Genomic DNA, 18,599 nt, shown 5'->3' with positions numbered 1-18,599 from the left:
TTCATCTATTTGCAGATTTAAGAAGCCAAGTCACGAAGCAGTGAGAGGACCCTGATCAATTATGTTGAGTTTCGGCAGTCTGCAAATGCTGAGGCGAGTGGTCGCGGCTCGGCAGTGCGCATGTCCCCAGGTGGAGGGGCTGCGGCTCAGCAGTGCGCAGGCTTCCAGGTGGCGAAGCGACCGCTCGGCAGTGCGCATGCACCCAACTGCTGGTCGCGCGGCTCGGCCACTGCGCATGCTCGCAGGTGAAGGTGCCGCTTATACCTGGAGTGGTTTCGGTGTGACGTGGTCCCGGGTGTGTTGGGGAAGGTGAACGGGTCACGTGATCTGGAGTCGCCGCCATTTTTAGGGGGTGGTGGGAGGGCCGGCAAGGAGATAAGTTTTTCTTTTGTGGACCTGACAGGTGAGGAGTCGTAGTTTTCGTCAACGGCAAATTATTTTTGTTTCGATCAACTTGTAAGGGTGAGGACAGTGTGTTCTTTAATTGTGACCAGGTTTGCTGTAGAGAGCGCAACCTTTTGATCGTGCTTGTAGCAGAGGGAGCGCCCGCCTACCCATCCATGTCAGGGGTGCTTCTCCCTGAGAGCTGAGCCGCACCTTAATGGAGTTTCCCAGGATGGCAATAAATTAATTGAATTCGGTTGTAATTTTATTAATTAGTTTGTAACTTTAAAACTCTGATTGGAAGTTACTTGTATCGATGATTCCTGTACACTTCTCATTGGGGTCGATGTAGTAGAAATGCCAGTATTAGTTTTATTTAAACATTGCTTATCTTTTAACGTTTTGCGTTCTTGATTTTTAAATTTTAAATTATGTTGCAACTCATCTCATTAATTTTTAATTCTGCAAAACGAACATTGAACTACACCACTAGTTCTTCTAACTGCAATCAAAAACGCCACAAAATGATCTATGGCAGTAACTGAAATGTAGTAAATCGATCACATTTGCTACAGGGGGTGGTTGAACAGCTTTGTCGCTCTGAGTTCTAGAAACAACAAAGTTCCCCTTGTTTCTTTTTGAGCACTGTAGAGGTGGGAGGAAGCTCCACCGGCAAGAATAAAATATGCTCATATTGTTATGATAAAAGCAAGGTACTATGGAAGCTAGTAATCTGAAATAATAACAGAAAATGCTCAGATCAAGTGTCATTTGTGGAGTGAGAAATGACTGATGTTTAAGGTTAATAACTTTTGCCAGTTCTGACAAAAGGTGAAGTGATGTAATAGGTTTTAAGCAAATACAGAGATTGGGGAAGGGAAGAAAGAACAAAATGTAAACCAGTTCCAAGACTGCAGAGATTAAATGGCATAAGGGTGTAAGGCAAAGGTGGATGGGAATGCATCTGAAAAAAATGGGAGTGAAAGTTATGATCTAAACTTGTTGAACATAATGTTGAATACAGGACATATTTGGAAGATGATGTGCTGTGTTTTGGGTAGAGCATCATTAGAACAATGTAGGAGATAGAGATCGAAGTGGGAATGGGATACTGGTTAATATACTCTTGTTCACATGTTGCATTGTAGAACTTGAGAAGATCTTCCTAGAACTTTTGGAAAGAAATGGTAAGATGAGCAGAAAGGGTATAATTCAATGATTGCTGTTAAGTAGATTTTCTGAATATAAGTAGCATTTTTAGAATGCCATGATTTATTTAAAATAATTTTTTTTTTTTTTCTAAGAGTACCCAATTTTTTTTTTCCAGTTGAGGGGCAATTTAGCGTGGCCAATTCACCTAACCTGCACATCTTTGGGTTGTGGTAGTGAAAGAGGGTAGAACGGTAACATTGTGGATAGCACAATTGCTTCACAGCTCCAGGGTCCCAGGTTCGATTCCCGGCTTGGGTCACTGTCTGTGCGGAGTCTGCACATTCTCCCAGTGTGCGTGGGTTTCCTCCGGATGCTCCGGTTTCCTCCCACAGTCCAAAAGATGTGCGGGTTAGGTGGATTGGCCATGCTAAAATTGCCCATAGTGTCCAAAATTGCCCTTAGTGTTGGGTGGAGTTACTGGGTTATGGGGATTAGGTGGGGTTACTGGGTTATGGGAATAGGGTGGAGGTGTGGACCTTGGGTAGGATGCTCTTTCCAAGAGCTGGTGCAGACTCGATGGGCCGAATGGCCTCCTTCTGCACTGTAAATTCTATGTAAAACTCTATGGGCGCAATTCTCCCATTGGGAGAAAACCGGAGTGTTTCACTCCAGCGCCGGAGCCCACTCCCAGCCCCCTATTCTCCCGCCCCTGGGAGCTCGGAGTGGCATTGCGTCATTTACGCATGCCAGGCCATGGCACTGCGCAAAAGCGGTGCCGCGTAAATGACATCACCCCGCGCATGCGCGGTTGCCGTCCTCCCCAAGGCCGCCCCGCAAGAAGATGTCGGATGGATCTTGCGGGGTGGCAGAGGAAAGGAGGTCCTCCAGGTGGGCACCGATCACGGGCCAGACCCCATTTGAGGCCCCCCTCCTCCCCCCCCCCCCCCTCCCCCCGGTGCAGGACCCCCCCCCCCCCCCACAGGCCGCCCCCCTCCCCCCCCCCCCCCCCCCCAGCGTTCCCGCCGACAGCGACCAGGTGTGGACGGCGCCGGCGGTGGGAACCCGTCGTATTGGGCAGTCCGCTCGGCCCATCCGGGCCGGAGAATCGGCGCTCGCCCGTTGCAAACGGCGAGCGACGGTTCTCCCAGTGGCCAGCCGTGATACTTGCCGCGCCGGCTTGGGGGGGAGAATCACGTGCGGGTGTCGGGGCAGCGTGGCGGGACACGCGCGGCACCCCGGCGATTCTCCCACCTAGTGGGGGGGGGGGAGAATTCCGCCCCCTACCTTTTACATTGTTTCAACGTTTCAATGTTAATGTGTGTAATAAGTCTATGAATTTGGATGATGGTTTCTGGAAGCTGTCAAGTATAGATTTTTCAAGAGGAATTGTACTTGGGCAGAAAGGAAGGTATAATTGGAGATGTCCTGGCTACAATTGAATAGGTAAGGGTACAATTGATTAGGTTAGAGTGGAGCTGAGGAGAGCACTCTTATTGAACTCATAATAGATGTAGTACATTGTGGTCGGCCATCTCAAACATTGCATGATGAAAATGGGAAATAGGCTTGACTAACTTTATTGAATTCATTAAAGAAGAGACGAGTACATAAGAACTACGAGCAGGATTAGGCAATTCAGCCCCTCGAACCTGCTCTGCCATTTAATACGATCATGGCTGATCTAACCTCGGCCTCAACTCCACTTTTCTTTTTTTTTCTTTTTTTCCAATTAAGGGGTAATTTAGCATGGCCCATCTACCTACCCTGCTGCACGTCTTTTGGGTTGTGGGGGACAACATTCCATTTTCCTTCCTTATTACCTGCATAATAGTTTTCTGAGATTCATGCACGGGGCACCCACCTCCCTCTGCACCGAAGCACTCTGAAGTTGTTCTCCATTTAGATAATAAGTTGCCTTTCCATTTTTCTGGCCAAAATGGATAATCCCACATTTATCCACATTAAACTCCATCTGCCAAATTTTGGACCACTCACCTACCTATCCATATCCATTTGTAAATTTCTTACTTCATAATTGCAACTTACTATTCCACCTATTTTAGTGTCAACTGCAAATTTGGCTGCCGTACATTCTATCCCTGCATCCAAGTCATTAATATAGATTGTAAAAAGTTGGGGTCTGAGGACTGAACCCTGTGGCACCCTGCTAGTTACATCTTGCCAACCAGAAAAGACCCATTTATCGTGTCCTGTCGGTTATCCAGGCCTCTATCCAAGCTAATAATCCCATGCACCAATCCCATCTGATCTTACTCTGTGTATTAATCTTTTATGTGGCACCTGATGAAATAACTTCTGGAAGCCCAGATATACTGCATCTAAAGGATCTCCATTATCCACTTGACTTACACCTTCGACGAAGTCTAGAAAATTAGTCAAACAGAAAAACTATAGAAAAATAGTCCAACACGAGTTATTGTTCTTAAAACCATGCTGACTCTGATGGATTGCAGTTTGACTTTCCAAATGCCCTGATATTACTTCCTTTAATAATGGATTCAAATAATTTCCCAATGACCGCTGTAAACTAACTGGTCAGAGGCAGCACGGTGGTGCAGTGGTTAGCACTGCTGCCTCATGGCGCCGAGGTCCTGGGTTCGATCCAGGCTCCGGATCACTGTCGGTGTGGAGTTTGCACATTCTCCCAAAGTGTCTGCATGGGTCTCACCCCCACAACCCTAAATTGCCCCTTAATTGGAAAAAAACAACTGGGTACTCAAAATTTAAAAAAAACTAACTGGTCTATAGTTTCCTACTTTCTGCCTCCTTCCCTTTTTGAATATGGGCATTGCATTGGCATTTTTGCAATCCACTGGAACCTTTCCTATGTTCAGCGAATTTTGGAATATTATAACCAATTCATCCACTATCTCTGCTGCCGCATCCTTTAAGATCATAAGATGTAGGCCATCAGGCCCGAGGGACTTGTTTGCCTTCAGTCACAATAGTTTGCTTAACACTTTTTCCCTATTGATTGTTCTGAGTTCCTCCCGTTCTATTACCCTCTGCATTACCTGTTACTATTGAGATGATACTAGTGTCATCCACCGTGAAAACTGAGGCAAAGTATTGATTTAAAGTCTCCACCATTTCTGTGTTTCTCACTAATAAATCCCCGGTCCCATCCTCCAAGGGACCAATATTCACTTTCGCTATTCTTTTATGTACTTCTAGAATCTTTTGCTATTCTTTTTTTATATTTTGAGCTCATTTTCTTAATTTTCCTTTGCTCTTTTTCTAACTTTTTTTAGCAACCTTTTAATCTTTAAAAGTTTCCCAATCTTCAATCCTGCCACTGGCCTTTGCAATATGCAATGCATTAGTTTTGTCTTTGTTACCTTTAACTTCCTTGCTGAGCCATGGATAATTTTCCCCCTCTTACAATCTTTCATCCTCTCTGGAATATATTTTAGTTGGGACGAATTGAATATCTCCTTAAACAACTGCCACTGCTCATCAACTGTCCTGCCTCTTAGTCTTCCTGCCCCGACCACTAGGGCCAAATCTGTCCACATGCCTATGTTTAACTCCAAATCCTCTTATATTTCCTGGTTTATTCTGTACCCCACTGCGGAACAACTGTTTGGGGACCTATAGATTACTCCCAACAGGGATAGCAGGCTGTCTACAAAACAGATGATACGGTAGTTACTCGGATTGTCAAATGGTGGACTTCCGGTGGCAGCCATGGAGTGAACGGTCACACATTTAGCAGCTCTCGCCTCTAGTGGTCTTTTAATGGTTTTTAAGCTGGATTTTTGTGGGAATTTCTCAACATAAATTGATAAAAGTGAGAGGAGAAAGAAGGAGGCGACCCGCCCCCCCCCCCCCCCCCCCCCCCCCCCCCCCCCCCAATTTATGGAACCGCGCCCAAAAATTAGTCTGAAAAGAAGAAATCAAAAGATGGATAGAAACAAAACTCAGAAAACAGCGGGTTCAATGACAACGAGACAAAGTTCGGCTGCGTCTACCCAATGGACGATGGACCCGTTGGTCGAATACTTAGATGGAAAATTCGGCCAGCATCGCAAGGAGTGTGCTGAGCACCTGATCCAGGCGGTGACCTCGATTTAAGGGGGTGGTTGGCCGGGTGGAGGAGAAAGTGAAGACTTGGGGACAGGAGATTCAAAAGCTGCAGGAGCAGGTGACGATACGAGAGGAGGAGTCCACAGCGATGGCAATGGAAATTGGCACTCTACGGGAGCGGCAGAAGCGGCTGTTGGAGAGGATTTAGACCTGGAGAATCGTTCTCGCAGGCAGAATATCCGGATTGTTGGTCTGCCAGAGGGAAAGGAGGGATCAGATGTCAGTGTGTATGGGGGGGAAGATGCTAGGGAAGCTGATGGGGGAAGGTTCATTCCCCAAGCCGTTGGAGGTGGACCGGGCCCATAGGGCTCTTGTGCGTAAGACCCAGGGTCGTGAGCCCCCGAGGGCGATTGTGGTACGGCTCATAGGTTCCTGGATAAGGAACGTATTATGAAGTGGGCTAGGCAGGCTAAACGGTGCACCTGGGAAGAGTCAAGAGATCCGGGTGTATCAGCATTGGGGAGCAGAGGCTTGCAAAGAGGAGGGTGAGTTTTAATAAAGTCAAGGAGGCCCTATATGCAAAAGACATAAAATTTGGACTGCTGTACCCAGCCCGTTTCTGGGTGACCTACAAGAACCGGGCGGGAGCTATACTTTGTCTCGCCGGAAGAGGTGGAGGTCTTTATGAAAGACAAGAACTTGGTGGATGCATAAGGACTTTAAAACCTAAACTATGGTGGACTGAGTTTTTTTATAAGAAAGGCGGGGGGGGGGGGGGGGGGGAAGTTTTGTGCGGTTCCTTCTTTCTCTGTCTGGAAAAATCACAACTGTTCAATTCTGTAATTTAAATTGCGACTTTCTGGAGGGGAAGGTCTTTTTCTGCTTGATTTGATTTTGATTTGTTGTTGTATGTGCCGAATTGACGTAAAAAGGGTTTTGAGTTGCGATGGTTTTTCTCTTCTGTTGGAAAAAAGATGATTGAGTTTCTGCATGCATAATTTTCTTTCCTACCCCGTTTGATGTCTCTTCTATTGTTTTGGTTCTGTTTGAAGGTGATGGGATCGATAAGATTCTGTTGAGGGAGGGGGGGTGAGCCTCTGTGTCTGGCCTTGGGAGATTGTTTGTTTGCTTTCTGTATTTGATGTCATTGTGTTGAGAACTTTATGTTAAGGGGAGGGGAGATCCGGCAGATTGTAGAATGTTAGGCACCGGGGGCGAGAGCTGCTAGGCTAGCTGGATAGCTAGTTAACGGGAGCAAAATGGGGGGACAGCTGAGAAGAGATAGAGTAGGGGCGGTGGGAGGGGGGGGGGGACTGCTGACGAGTAAGGGACTTTCGGGGGATTGGAGTTGGAGAGCAGAGGGCGGTAGCTGCCGAAGAATGGACCAAGGGAGGTGCGGGGCATGGGCTAAGGGCTAGCCTAGGAAAGGTCATGGCTGATCGAAAGAGGAGGAGGGAGGGGGGGCTGGGCGAGAGCCCCCACCCCCCCCGATCAGACTGGTTACATGGAATGTTCGTGGACTGAATTGGCCGGTCAAAACGGCCCGTGTGTTCGCACACCTGAGACTGTTAAAAGCGTATGTGGCCATGCTACAGGGGACACACTTGAAGCTGGGAGACCAATTCAGATTGAAGAAGGGATGGGTTGGACATGTGTTTCATTCGAGACTGAACTTTAAAACAAGTGGGGTGGCCATCCTGATTAACAAGAGGGTGGCATTTGAGGTGGGGAGGACAGAGGCAGACCCGGGGGGTAGATTTATTATGGTCAGTGGGAAGCTGGAGGGAATGGCAGTGGTGCTGGTAACTATATAAGCCTCAAACTGGGATGATGTCGTGTTTGTTAGGAAGGTGCTGGGAAAGATCCCTGACCTGGACTCGCACCGGCGGGTTATGGAGGGGTGAGTTCAATACGGTCCTGGATCCGAGACTGGACCGGTTGAGTTCTAGGTCAGGGAAAGTATCAGCAATGGCGAAGGAATTGCTGAAGCGCATGGGAGGGATGGATCCATGGAGATTTGGGAGGCCAAGGAGCAAAGAATATTCATTTTACTCCCATGTGCACAAGGTATACTCCAGGATAGATTTCTTTGTACTGGATAAAACACTGTTAGCGGGGGTGGAGGACACTGAGTACTCTGCAATTGTGGTGTCAGACTCAGCGGCCACAGTGGAGATTAGATGCTGGGCTGCTAGCGGACGATACGATCTGTGAGCGATTGAGGGAGGCCATTCGGGGGTACATAAAAAACAATGATATGGGAGAGACTGCAGCAGGAGTGGTTTGGGAAGCATTGAAGGCAGTTATCAGAGGGGAATTTATTTCGATTCGAGCCCATTGGGAGAAAACTGAGCGAAAGGAGCTGGACAGATTGGTAGGAGAAATCTTACAGGTGGACAGGAGGTATGCAGGGTCACCGAATGAGGAGCTCCTGAGGGAGCATCAGAGACTCAAAATTGAATTTGGGCTCCTTGCTACAGGTAAGGCTGAGGAGGGCAAAAGGGGCAATGCATGAATATGGGGAGGAAGCTAGCAGGATGATGGCACATCAGCTGAGGAAGCAGATGGCAGCGAGAGAAGTAGGGAAAATAAAGATATGAGAGGGAAGGTAGTGATCGACCCGGGGGCGGTTAATAACGTATTCCGTGAATTTTATAGTCGGTTATATGAGTCGGAACCCCCAGCCTGGGAGGAGTGTATGAATCAATTCCTAGAGAGGCTAGAGTTCCCGAAGGTAGATGAGGAACTGGTGGAAGACCTGGGGGGCTCGGGGTGGTGATAGATGGGTTAGTGGAATTTTATAAAAAGTTCTCTGGGTTACTGGGGCTGCTCCTGGTTAAGGCTTTTAACGAGTCTCGGGAGCTGGGAGTACCCCCCCCCCCCTCCCAAACGCTATCACGGGCATCAATTTCTCTCATCCTGAAGCGAGATAAGGAGCCGGAGAACTGTGGAACATACAGGCCAATTTCCCTGTTGAATGTTGATGCAAAATTATTGGCAAAGATCTTGGCCACTCGAATGGAGGATTGCCTCCTGGAGGTAATCTGGGAGGATCAGACGGGATTTGTGAAGGGCAGGCACCTGATGTCCAATATTAGACGGCTTCTTAATGTCATAATGATGCCAGCGGAGGGGCGCGATGTTGAGGTGCCAGTAGCCATGGACACGGAGAAGGCTTTCGACCGGGTGGAGTGGAAGTACCCATGGGACATTTTAGGCAGGTTTGAATTCGGCCAGGGATTTGTGGATTGGGTCAGGCTGATATATAAGGCTTCGGTGGCAAATGTAAGAACCAACCGAGTCCGGTCAGAGTATTTTAGTCTCTGCAGGGGGACAAGACCGGGATGTCCGCTCTTCCCCATTACTGTTTGCCCTGGCCATGGAGCCCTTGGCAATGGCCCTTAGATCATCAAATTCCCGGGGCAACACGGTGGCACAGTGGGTTAGCCCTGTTGCCTCATGGCGCCGAGGTCCCAGGCTCGATCCTGGCTCTGGGTCACTGTCCGTGTGGAGTTTGCACATTCTCCCTGTGTTTGTGTGGGTTTCGCCCCTACAGCCCAAAGATGTGCAGGCTAGGTGGATTGGCCATGCTAAATTGCCCCTTAATTGGAAAAAATTGATTGGGTACTCTAAATTTATTAAAAAATAAATAAATAAATTCCTGGTGGGGGATAGTGAGGGTGGGTGGAGCACAGAATCTCTCTATGCGGACAATTTGTTACTCTTATGTCACAGACCCGGTGGGGGGGGGGGATGGCCGAAATCATGGAAATACTAGGAGAATTGGGTGATTGTTAGGCTACAAGTTAAATATGTGAAAGAGTGAGATGTTTGTGATCCAGGTACGGGGCAGGAAAGGAGACTGAGGGAGTTGCCGTTCAGAGTGGTTAAGTGGAGTTTTAGATGTCTGGGGAATCAAGTGGCTAAGAATTGGGGGCAGCTTCAAAAGTTAAATCTGGGCAAAGTGGTGGATCAAATGAAAAGGGACTTCCGCAGATGGGACATGCTCCCGCTGACGCAAAGATGATGGGGGATGGGAACCAGATTAGGAAGTTAGAGGTCAGTAAAGAGGCAGCAACTAAAGCCAGTAAGGTACTAGATAATAAACTCAATATGACTAAGGGGAAGAGTAGACACGGAAGAGATGATGAATGCAAAGGGACAGGTGGTCTGAGGTGCATTTGTTTCAATGAGAGAAGTGTAGCAGGTAAGGCAGATTAATTTGGGGCTTGGATTAGTACCTGGGAATATGATATTGGTATTACTGAGACTTGGTTGAGGGAAGAGCAAGACTGGCAACTAAATATCCCAGGGTATAGATGCTACAGGAGGGATAGAAAGGGAGGTAAAAGGGGTGGAGGAGTTGCGTTACAGGTCAGAGATGATATCACAGCTGAGATTTAAGGAGGGCATGATGGAGGATTCGAGCACTGAGGCAATATGGGTAGAGCTAAGAAATAGGAAGGGTGCAGTAACATTGTTGGGACTTTACTACAGGCTTCCCAAAAGCGAGCGTGAAATAGAGGTACAAATATGTAGATAGATTATAGAAAAATGTAGGAGCAATAGGGTGGTCGTGATGGGAGATTTTAACTTCCCCAACATTGAATGGGACTCGTGTAGTGTTGGAGGCGTAGATGGAGCAGAATTTGTAAGGAGCATCCAGGAGAGTTTTTTTCGAGCAGTATGTAAATAGTCCAACTCGGGAAGGGGCCATACTGGACCTGGTATTGGGGAATGATCCCGGCCAGGTGGTTGAAGTTTCAGTCGGTGATTACTTTGGGAGTAGCGATCACAATTCCGTAAGTTTTAGAATACTCATGGACAAAGACGAGAGTGGTCCTAAAGGAAGAGTGCTAAATTGGGGAAATGCCAAGTATAACAAAATTCGGCAGGAGCTAGGGAATGTGGATTGGGAGCAGCTGTTTAAGGGTAAATCCACATTTGAAATGTGGGAGTCTTTTAAGGAAAGGTTGATTAGAGTGCAGGTCAGACATGTCCCTGTGAAAATGAGGGTTAGAAATGGCAAGATTAGGGAACCATGGATGATGGGTGGAATTGTGAGACTAGCTAAGATGAAAAAGGAAGCATACATAAGATCTAGGCGACTTAAAACTGATGAAGCTTTGGAGGGATATCGGGAAAGTAGGACAAATCTCAAACGCGCAATAAAGAGGGCTAAAAGGGGTCATGAAATATCTTTGGCTAACAGGGTTAAGGAAAATCCCAAAGCCTTTTATTTGTATATAAGGAGCAAGAGGGTAACTAGAGAAAGGATTGGCCCACTCAAAGACAAAAGAGGGAATTTGTGCGTGGAGTCAGAGGAAACGGGTGAGATTCTTAATGAGTACTTTGCATCGTTATTCACCAAGGGGAGAGACATGACTGATGTTGAGGCTAGGGATGGATGTTTAAATACTCTAGGTCAAGTCGGCATAAAGAAGGGGGAAGTTTTGGGTATTCTAAAAGGCATTAAGGTGGACAAATCCCCAGGTCCGGATGGGATCTATCCCAGGTTACTGAGGGAAGCGAGGGACGAAATAGCTGGGGCCTTAACAGATATCTTTGCAGCATCCTTGAGCACGGGTGAGGTCCTGGAGGACTGGAGAATTGCTAATGTTGTCCCTTTGTTTAAGAAGGGTATCAGGGATAATCCAGGAAATTATAGACCGGTGAGCCTGACGTCAGTGGTAGGGAAGCTGCTGGAGAAGATACTGAGGGATAGGATCTATTCCCATTTGGAAGAAAATGGGTTTATCAGTGATAGGCAACATGGATTTGTGCAGGGAAGGTCATGTTTTACAAACCTAATGGAATTCTTTGAGGAAGTGACAAAGTTAATTGATGAGGGAAGGGCTGTAGATGTCATATACATGGACTTCAGTAAGGCGTTTGATAAAGTTTCCCATGGCAGCTTGATGTTCAGGGTGTACTAGCTAGATGGATAAAGAACTAGCTGGGCAACAGGAGACAGAGAGTAGTGGTGGAAGGGAGTGTCTCAAAATAGAGAACGGTGACTAGTGGTGTTCCACAGGGATCCGTGCTCGGACCACTGTTGTTTGTGATATACATAAATGATCTGGATGAAGGTATAGGTGGTCTGATTAGCAAGTTTGCAGATGATACTAAGATTGGTGGAGTTGCAGATAGCGAGGAGGACTGTCAGAGAATACAATAAAATCTAGATAGATTGGAGAGTTGGGCAGAGAAATGACAGATGGAGTTCAATCCAGGCAAATGCGAGGTGATGCATTTTGGAAGATCTAATTCAAGAGCGGACTATACGGTCAATGGAAGAGTCCTGGGGAAAATTGATGTACAGAGAGATCTGGGAGTTCAGGTCCATTATACCCTGAAGGTGGCAACGCAGGTCGATAGAGTGGTCAAGAAGGCATACAGAATGCTGTCCTTCATCGGACGGGGTATTGAGTACAAGAGTCGGCAGGTCATGTTACAGTTGTATAGGACTTTGATTAGGCCACATTTGGAATACTGCGTGCAGTTCTGGTCGCCACATTACCAGAAGGATGTGGATGCTTTAGAGAGGGTGCAGAGGAGGTTCACCAGGATGTCGCCTGGTATGGAGGGTGCTAGCTATGAAGAAAGGTTGAGTAGATTCGGATTGTTTTCGTTGGAAAGACGGAGGTTGAGGGGGAACCTGATTGAGGTCTACAAAATTGAGAGGTATGGACAAGCTTTTTCCAAGAGTGGGGGTGTCAATTACAAGGGGGGGTCACGATTTCAAGGTGAGAGGGGGAAAGTTTAAGGGAGATGTGCGTGGAAAGTTTTTTACGCAGAGGGTGGGTGTCTGGAACGCTTTGCCAGTGGAGGTGGTAGAGGTGGGCACGATAGCATTATTTAAGATGCATCTCGACAGATATATGAACGGGCGGGGAACAGAGGGAAGTAGATCCTTGGGAAAATAGAAGACCGGTTTAGATAAATGATCTGGATCGGCGCAGGCTGGAAGGGCCGAAGGGCCTGTTCCTGTGCTGTAATTTTCTTTGTTCCTTGTTTGAGACTGCTCTTTAATGTCATCTGAGTTTTATCCCAAAGGCTTTTTTCAGGAAAATGAACGTGGTGATATCGGGTTCTGTGTGGGCAGATAAAACTCCGAGAGTAAAGAAAGCACTCCTGGAGAGGGGTCATGGAGAGGGGGGGCTTGGCCCTCCCGAGCTTTATTAACTATTACTGGGCGGCCAACATATCGATGGTCAGGTAGTGGGGGAGGGGTCGGTATGGGAGCAAGTGGAAGCGGCATCCTGTAAAGGTACCAGTTTGGAGGCTTTACTGACGACGCCCCTGCCGCTTTCGCCAGTGTGGTCACCGATTTGTAACAATCACCGGTTTGCCCGGGGGAGCTGGATGGGGGCTCTAGGGGATGGTGGTGGGCAGGGGTTGAGAGATTTAGGGATCTATTCATTTCAGGAGGGGTTCCCTAACTTGGAGGCATTAGAGGAGGAGTTTGAGTTGCCAGGCGGGAATGGATTTCGGTACCTCCAGGTAAGGGATTTTGTCCGGAGGCAGGTTCCTGGCTTCCCTCGCCTCCCCCTGAGGGGGTTACAAGATAAGGTAATGTCAAAAACCGAGGTTGGAGAGGGGAGGGTCTCTGAGATATGCAAGGAGTTGATGGAGTGGGAAGGGGCCCCTATCGGGGAGGTGAAGAGGAGCTGGGTGGGGAGATCGAATTCGAGCTGTGGGAAAAAGCCCTGAAGAGAGTCAATTCACCCTCGTTGTGTGCCAGACTTAGCTTGATCCAGTTCAAGGTGGTCCACCGGGCCCACATGCCGGCAGCCCGGATGAGCAGGTTCTTTGAGGAGGTGGAGGACAGATGTGGGCGGTGTGGGGGTAGCCCGGCAAACCATGTACATATGTTTTGGGCATGTCCGAAATTGAGGGGATTCTGGCAGGGTGCAGACGTTCCATCAGAGGTCCTGGAAGGAAGGGCAACTCCGAGTCCAGAATTGGCAATATATTTGGGGTATCGGAGGATCCGGGGCGCAAGGGGGGGGTGGAGGGAGGCCGATGTTCTGGCCTTCTCCTCCCTGGTGGCCCGGAGACGGATTTTGCTGGGATGGAGGGACTCTGAGCCCCCGAAGTCAGGAGTGTGGGTCAGCGATATGGCAGGGTTTCTTAGTCTAGAGAAAATTAAATTCGCTTTGAGAGGATCAATTCAAGGGTTCGCCCTGAGAAGGCAGCCGTTCATAGACTACTTCAAGGAGAGTTGAACATCAGCAGTAAAGGGGGGGGGGGGGGGGGGAGGAGGAGGAGGAAAACAGGAGGCATGGCAGTGTTACAATGGGACAGAGAATATAGTTTACGGGTAGCTAGGGAATCGAGCGGGGGGAGTAGGGGGCGTTGTCCTGTAGGTTTTTTTTTCTTTCTTTACGTGCGTCGGCCTGCGTGGTTGTTTAAGAGATGTTAATGCGTTTAACTGTGAAAATTACAAATGCTTCAATAAAATATTTTCTACAAAAATAGGATCGTTAAATGGTGGACAGTGCTTTCCACAAGGATTGGAGCTGGAACCATCTTTCACCATTAACATAAACAACTTTGACGCTGATATCAGGGTGCATTTCAAAATTTGAGGTACTGCCAACTTGGGTTGGCAGAGTGGGGGATGGTGCAGTTAATACTGTGGAGGACTGCATTAGGTAGGCATTAATGAATGGGCATTTAATTGGTAAATGATCTGCAGTATAAAAGCAACAAAGGCCAAGATCTCCTTGGAAAATAAGTCTCTCAATAGGATGACGGAACACAGAGGGATTTGGGGGCATTGCTCTGAAGATCACTAGTGATGCTGATAAATAAGGCCGTTTTGAAACAAAAACATGAACTGGGATTCATTTTTCAGATTTTCTGAAAAGCAGAAAAAATATGCTAAACTTGTATAGGACCTTGGTTAGACCACACCTTGGGAGTACTGTGGACAGGTTTGGTCTCCATATTCTTAAAAAAAAAATAGAGGCACTGGAGAAGATGCAAAAATATTTACCAGAATGCTACCAGATACCTATCAGGGAAGATTGGAGGCAAGACTATTTTCTTGAGAAAAGAGAAGACCGAGGAGTAACCTGTGAGGTTTTCAAGATTATGAATGAGCTTGATTTGAGGAAGAAGGCGGTGACATTGGAAGCAGTTCAGAGGATGTTCACCAGATTGATTCCGGGGATGAAGGGGTTGACATATGAGGAGAGATTAAACAGTTTGAGCTTCTACCCACTGGAGTTTAGAAGAATGAGAGGGAACCTGATCGAGGTATATAAAATACGAAAGGCGATTGATAAAGTAAATATAGACCAAATGTTCCCCCTTGTGGGGCAAACTAGAGCAAGAGGTCACAGATATGGGTCGCAAGGTGGTAGATTTAAAACTGAGATGAGGAGGCACTACTTCTCGCAGAGGGTGATGAATTTATGTAAGTCATTGCCCCATAGTGTGGTGGAGTCTGAGTCATTAAATGATTTCAAGAGAGAGATAGATATATTTCTGATTTTTAAAAATGGGTTAAAGGGATATGGGAACAGGTAGGGAAGTGGCTTTGAGACCGGGAAGAGATTAGCCATGATCTGATTGAATGGAGGAGCAGGTTCGAAGGGCTGAATTGCCTACTTCTGCTCCTAATTCCTATGTTGATAAAGTAGACATGGAAGTGGATATTTCCATTTGCAGGCAGACCGGTACCAGCGGTCATAAGTATAGGAAATCACAAATAAATCCAATAAGGAATTCAGGAGAAATTTTGTTCCCGAACAGGTGGTTAGAAAGTGGTATTCACTATCTGATGGCAATACTTGAGATGAATAGTTTAGATGCATTCACTAGAAAGCTAGGTGAGTATAGGAGGAATAAAAGAATATGTTGGAATTGGACAAAGAGGAGGTGGGGTTAGATTCATGTGTAGCATGTACACCTGTTGGGCTGAATGAGCTGTCTATGCTGTAAATACTTTGTAACAACTTGTAAGATGGAAGTGGGTGCTCGTTGGTTTTTCTTTCAAGACGCAGATGACCATGTTCATCATCTGGGGTATTTGGTAGGGACCTACCAGCACTCACCTACATACCAGTGATTATGTAGGTGACTGCTAAGGCTAAACTGTGCCTGGAAAATTCTGCTGCAAATAGGACAGGATACCATTGGTGATTGAATCTGGATGACTTGCTGGCTTGCGGTTTCTCTCATTGCATTTTCTCTCTGCCTCTGATATGCGCTTGCTATCAAAGGAGGTTATCGGGTGAAATGGTCCCAGTTGAGCTTCTCCCAGGGTTTGAAGTAGGTATCTAAACTCTTAACGGAAAGTTCCAGAGTGTCCTCGTAGTGCCTCATCTGACTACTATGAGCACATCCTAGACCCAAGCTTTCCATAGAAGATTTGCTTTTGTAAGCATGATATGCCATCAATCAAGACTGAGAACGCAGAGTGAATTAACTATGGCTTTAATTGACTTACAACAGAACTGGCAGTGTGCCCCAGAATGAGGCAGTGTGAAAGGTCGGCAGCCTATATACCCAGGCCCTAGGGGGAGGAGCCACAGGCAGAGCCAAAACCGTACAACATGTAATATAGTGGCAATACTGTACAACACATAATACTGTGGCAGCACAATACAACACCGTGGTTTCACCACATTCACCCCCTGTTTTATAAAAAAGTCCGGTGGCGGTGAAGTGAGCAAGTTGCGTCAGAGATTGAGCCTGACGGGGGCTTTGATTGTCTGCCGTGACCGCCTCAGTTACGGCAGTGGTGTGGGCATCGGCAGCGGCGGAAGCGTTGAGGCCGGCGTGTCCGGGAGCAAGACAGCTTCTGTGTTCCCAGACGGGTGGGCAGCAACAGGGGAAGGGGGTATAGGGTCGGGTCGAGTGGTAGTAGAGAGGGGAGGAATAGGGCCGGGAGCGCCGGTGACAGTCGCTGGGGAACCTGCGGGTGCCAAATCTCGAAGGGAGACTGTGTCCTCCCGCCCGTCATGGTGAGCCACGTAGGCGTACTGGGGATTTGCATGGAGAAGAAGAACCCTCTCGACCAGAGGATCCGACTTATGAGTCCTTGCATGCCGTCGGAGGAGGACGGGCCCTGGAACCGTCAGCCAGGTCGGGAGTGAGACACCCGAGGTTGACCTTCTGGGAAGGCAAACATCCTCGGAGAAACGACCGGATGGATTGGAGCGCCTCGGGAAGGACCTCCTGCCAGCGGGAGACTGGGAGACCTCTAGACTGTAGGGCAAGAAGGACGGCCTCCCTCTCCACCTGTCCGTTCCCCTGGGGATTGTAGCTGGTAATCCTGCTTGAGGCGATGCCCTTGCTAAGCAGGAACTGACGCAGCTCATCACTCATGAAGGAGGAACCCGATCGCAATGGATGTAAGTGGGGAAACCGAACAAGGTGAAGACACTGCTCAGGGCCTTGATGACTGTGGCAGTGGTCATGTCAGGGCATGGGATGGCGAAAGGGAAGCGTGAGTACTCGTCAAGGATGTTGAGGAAGTACACGTTACGGTTAGTGGAGGGAAGGGGCCCTTTGAAATCCATGCTGAGGCGTTCAAAGGGGCGTGCTCTGTTTGGCCAATAGAAGTGCGGTTTGCACTCCTCGCAGACCTGGCAGTCCCTGGTCATGGTTCTGACCTCCTCGATGGAGTAAGGCAGGTTGCGGGCCTTGATAGAATGGAAAAGCCAGGTGACCCCCGGGTGACAGTGGCCATTGTGGCGGGCCCGCAGTCGGTCTACTTGTGCGCTGGCACAAGTACCGCTGGAAAGGGCATCTGCGGGCTCATTAAGCTTCCCAGGACGATACTGGGTATCATAGCTGTAGGTGGAGAGTTCGATCCTCCACCTCAGTATCTTATCGTTTTTGATTTTTCCCCGTTGTGCGTTATCAAACATAAAAGGCTACCGAGCGTTGGCTGGTGACGAGGGTGAACCTCCTACCAGCTGGGTAGTGCCTCCAATGCCGCACGATGGCTTGTGCTTCCTTCTCGACAGAGGAGTGTCGAATCTCGGAAGTATTGAGGGTTCTAGAGAAGAAGGCTACTGGCCTGCCCGCCTGGTTGAGTGCAGCAACCAGGGCGACGTCTGACGCATCACTCGACTTGGAAGGGGATTGACTCGTCCACCGCGTGCATGGCGGCCTTAGTGATAACGGCCTTGATGCGGCCGAAGGCCGAGCGGGCCTCAGCTGTCAGGGGAAATGTAGTGGTTTTAATAAGTGGGTGGGCTTTGTCCGCATAGTTGGGGACCCACTGGGCATAGTAGAAGAAAAGCCCCGGGCATCGTTTGAGGACCTTGAGGCTGTGGGGAAGGGAAAGTTCTGTGAGGGGGCGCATGCGGTCGGTGTTGGGCCCTAGGACTCCGTTTTCCACGACATAGCTAAGGATGGCTAGCCGGGTTGTGCGGAAAACGCACTTCTCCTTGTTGTAGGTCAGGTTAAGGAGCTGGGCAGTGTGGAGGAATTTCTTGAGGTTCGCGTCGTGGTCCTGCTGATCATGGCCGCAGATGGTGACATTATCTAAGTACGGGTATGTAGCCCGCAGCCCGTACTGGTCCACCATTCGGTCCATCGCTCGCTGGAAGACCGAGACCCATTGGTGACGCCGAAGGGAACCCGGAGAAAGTGGTGAAGGCAGCCAGCTGCCTCAAAGGCAGTGTACTGGTGGTACGCGGACTTCTGGTCCACGGTGGAGAAGACCCGGTACTGCGCAATCTGATTGACCATGTCCGATATGCGGGGAAGGCGGTGCGCATCGAGCTGCGTGTACAGGTTGATGGCCTGACTGTAGTCTAAGACCATCCGGTGCTTCTCCACAATCTTGACGACCACCACCTGAGCTCTCCAGGGGCTGTTACTGGCCTCTATGATCCCTTCTCTCTCTCTCGAGTCGCTGAACCTCTGACTTGATGAAGGGCATGTCCCGAGCACTGTATCATCTGCTCTTAGTGGCGACGGGCTTACAGTCTGGGGTGAGGTTGGCGAAGAGCGAGGAAGGGGTGACCCTAAGGGTCGAGAGGCTACAGGTG

The 18,599-nt window shown here is 48.5% G+C and overlaps 1 protein-coding gene across 3 annotated transcripts in view; it reads left to right on the top strand.

Moving 5' to 3' along the window:
• The first annotated feature begins 213 nt into the window (after positions 1-213).
• The window catches only part of marveld2b (MARVEL domain containing 2b), a 91,371-nt gene continuing 72,985 nt past the window's right edge, over positions 214-18,599 (top strand). Inside the window, exon 1 of one of the 3 annotated variants that reach the window (XM_072516161.1) lies at positions 214-403. The gene's annotated coding sequence lies outside the window, so the exon portion shown is untranslated. Of the gene's footprint in view, positions 463-18,599 lie in introns of all 3 variants that reach the window. The other 2 variants (XM_072516160.1, XM_072516159.1) reach the window with 2 other exon arrangements.

Source organism: Scyliorhinus torazame, chromosome 9 (genome assembly GCF_047496885.1).
Source record: "Scyliorhinus torazame isolate Kashiwa2021f chromosome 9, sScyTor2.1, whole genome shotgun sequence".
NCBI classification, from domain to species: domain Eukaryota; kingdom Metazoa; phylum Chordata; class Chondrichthyes; order Carcharhiniformes; family Scyliorhinidae; genus Scyliorhinus; species Scyliorhinus torazame.
This window is presented reverse-complemented; position numbering and strand designations above follow the sequence as displayed.